Raw genomic sequence first — 3634 nt, 5'->3', positions numbered from 1 at the left:
AAAATATCTCTCTCATAAAACTTTATCTAACTAAGCTTTGCGGAAAAACGCAAGGTTTTCTGGAGTATATTGCCAATCCCGGTCCATTCAAGAGTCAGATCTTCCAAGCTCACCATTTTCTTCACCTGCAACCATTCAAACCTAGTGAGTCTAATGACTCAACACATCTCAACCGTGATAGCAAATAATACCTATACAAGCAAATGTATTTAAAAATAATACTTTTAATAAAATACACCTGAATTAAAAATCGTTAGCATTCATGTTTTCGTAAATCATTTAAAATACTTAACAATATATAGCATTTCCTCATCATTTATCATAAATAATTTTTGATGAAATTTGATCATTGAAATTGACTATTCTTTATCATTTATATTTTGTTCAATTGATCAATCTATAAACCATAGTATCTTGCGGCGGGACGTTAGCACCTCTCGTCACTGGGCCGTGTGATAAACATAAAAATTGTACATTAATTAAATGTTTTATAATATAAATATATAGTTTTTATTTTATTAAATGTTTAAATATTATATGTTTTTATAATAAATTGTATAAAATATAAGTTGTTGTGTAATTACAAATTTTTACTATTTTTTACAGGTTCGATAAAACAAGAATAAACTTGGCGTTGCAAATGGGATTAAGATGATTCTTGGACCTGTAGAAAGTTGATGTTAATATCTACAATATTGGTGGCAAGCATGAGATAAAAATCCTCTCACAATTGGAATCAAATTATGAAACAAATAAAGTTACCAAAGGAGTGACAGTTTTACCATGCTCTAGTATTTTGACCATATTTCTCAAATTACTTGGTCAAATAGTCTGAAAAAAATACCACAACTAGAAAACTCAATTATTCACATGTTTCTTTTTATGTGAAGAAGCAAATTTAGAGAAGAAGATTCTCAAAAGTAATGTGTAATGTAATATAATATCTTGGAACACCAATGAAGACTTATGTGTAAAAAAAAAATATATTTTATTTGTGGTTGTCTCCCAAAATTTGACTATAAATAGGGGTGCATTGTAATGTATTGAGATATCCCTCATTCTATGAACAAACCTTTGAGTTCATAATATTTCTCTCTATTTTTTTTCTTTATTTCTTCATTTAAATACAATTAGCATGTTAATTTCATATTCAAAGTTTTACACTTTGAATAATGAATAGCTAACTTCCTAAAATTGAGATGATAAGGTGAAACTCTTGGCATGATAATAAGGTTATTAAAAGGTAAGAATCTATGTTTTATATTATTTAATCATTATTTATTGTTTATGTTATATTTATTTCTTTAAACATTTTTATACCCTACTTATAAGTGAGAGTTTTGATTTATTGTTGCTATATGTTACACTAAATTCTTGGAAACATTTAAATGTTAGTTTAGTATTACCAACCATTTAAAGTGGATGTCTTGATTTATTATATATAAATATATTATAATATTAAATTCTTGGAGCTATTTAAATGTTAGTTTGGTTTTGCCAACCATTTAAATTGGATTCCTTGATTTTTTATATATGAATATATCATAGTATTAATTTATCTACCATTTAAATGTTTGTTTGGTTTTACCAACCATTTAATGTTGGAACCTTGATTTAGTGTTTAAAAATATATATAGCACAATAAATACTTGACCACATTTATAAGTTTTGGTATATATTATATACTTATAAGATAATAATATATAACATAATATAAATATGATTATTTAATATATTGGAACCATTTTATCAAGTGGATTTCAATATTGTTCGTTAATGTTAACTTTATTAAAATACCAAGAGTGGATCCTTTAATCTCAACTACTTAAATTAAAATTTGAGCAATTAAAATTTACCCACTAAAGATTCAAACAATTAAAATTAAAAAAAAAAAACAAAACAAAAAGATATTGTAGTGGACTTGTAATTACCTTAGCTTCCCTCTGGATACGATATCGCACTCACCGAGTTATACTACTTATGGACAACCTGCTCTTGGGAGTGCAACAATCAAAGTGACAACAAGTTTTTGGCGCTGTTTCCGGGGAAGTATAATTTAATTTGAAGTCTATTTAATTTTGTTTATAGTTTATTTTTCTTTATTTGAATTTTTATTGCTTTTGTGTGTTTTTATTCTTTTGCATTTGCATTTGCATGAGCATTTGGTCACGTACACTTAGTGGTCAACTCATTCGAAATAACACTTTATTTTTACCAAACATGGCGGAAGAACCCATCCAAGAAAATGAAGATGAAATTCAATCTCAAAATGATCATGATAGACGAAGAACACCTAGAGATCACATGAATCCTACACGTACTAGTGCACCTTCATGTCTTGTTTTTCCCCCTGATGCATCTCATTTCAATTTTAAGCCTGGTATTATCAAACTTTTACCCAATTTTCATGGCTTAGATTCTGAAAATCCATACATACATTTACGAGAGTTTGAAGAAGTGTGCAACACATATAATGATCTAAATTATAGCATGAACACCATTCGACTTAAGCTTTTTCCTTTTTCTTTAAAAGATAAAGCTAAAACTTGGCTACAAAATCTTAGATCGGGATCTATTCGAACTGTGGATGAATTGCAACAACAATTTTTGAAAAAGTTTTTTCCATCTCATAGAACAAATTCTTTCAAAAGGCAAATCATTACTTTCAATCAAAAACAAGGAGAAACTTTTTATCAGTGTTGGGATAGATACAAAGAATTGATTAATCTTTGTCCACATCATGATTTTGAAATTTGGAGAGTTGTTTCTCAATTTTATGAAGGCTTAACACCTAAAGATAGGCAAATGGTTGAATTTATGTGTAATGGAACATTTGAAGATAAAGATCCAAACGAGGCAATTGAGTATCTCGATTCATTAGCTGAAAATGCTCAAAATTGGGACACTATAGGTACAATCGAACCATCAAACAAGATTCAATCTCCTACATTTGGTGGAGGCATTCACACTCTCAAAGATGAACATGATTTTCAAGCTAGATTTACCTCTTTGGCAAGAAAAGTTGAGGCACTTGAATTGAAAAAGAATGGTCAATAAAAATCTGTTCAAGAAATTGTGTGTCGCATCTGTGATACAAGTGATCATTTTACAAAAGATTGTCCCACTTTGCTCTCTTTTAAAGAATGTCTCCATGAACAAGCCAATGTTTTGAACAATTTCAAAAGGCCAAATTTTGAACCATTTTCTCAAAATTACAATCCAGGTTGGCGAAATCATCCAAATTTTAGTTGGAGGAATGATAATGCTGCACAATTTTCACAACCACATTTCCAATATCAACAAAATTTTCAAAATTATGCACCTTATGTTCCTCCACCTAAAAGAAATTTGGAAGGTACATTGAATTTTTTCATTGCAAAGCAAGAGTCTACCAATACTCAAACTGCTCAAACCATGACAGATTTGTAAGATACTCTTGCTACATTTGCATCTGCACTTAATGTTCATGAAAAAGGTAAATTTCCTTCACAACCGCTGCCTAATCCCAAGGATCATCATTCACAAACTGGAACTTCTGGAACTCAACCGATGGATCAGGTAAAATCTGTTATTACCCTTAGAAGTGGTAAGGTTGTGGAAAAATACATTCTTGAACCTTGTGAAGATGATGATA

The 3634-nt window shown here is 29.4% G+C and overlaps 1 non-coding gene across 1 annotated transcript; it reads right to left on the bottom strand.

The window, feature by feature from the left end:
- Nucleotides 1-2640: 2640 nt before the first annotated feature.
- On the bottom strand, nt 2641-2747 carry LOC140835585 (small nucleolar RNA R71). Its single transcript, XR_012118908.1, has one exon. It is a non-coding gene; the product is annotated as a small nucleolar RNA R71 (small nucleolar RNA).
- Between the last annotated feature and the right edge of the window lie 887 nt (nt 2748-3634).

This window comes from Primulina eburnea, chromosome 6 (genome assembly GCF_022965805.1).
Source record: "Primulina eburnea isolate SZY01 chromosome 6, ASM2296580v1, whole genome shotgun sequence".
In the NCBI taxonomy this organism is placed as follows: domain Eukaryota; kingdom Viridiplantae; phylum Streptophyta; class Magnoliopsida; order Lamiales; family Gesneriaceae; genus Primulina; species Primulina eburnea.
This window is presented reverse-complemented; position numbering and strand designations above follow the sequence as displayed.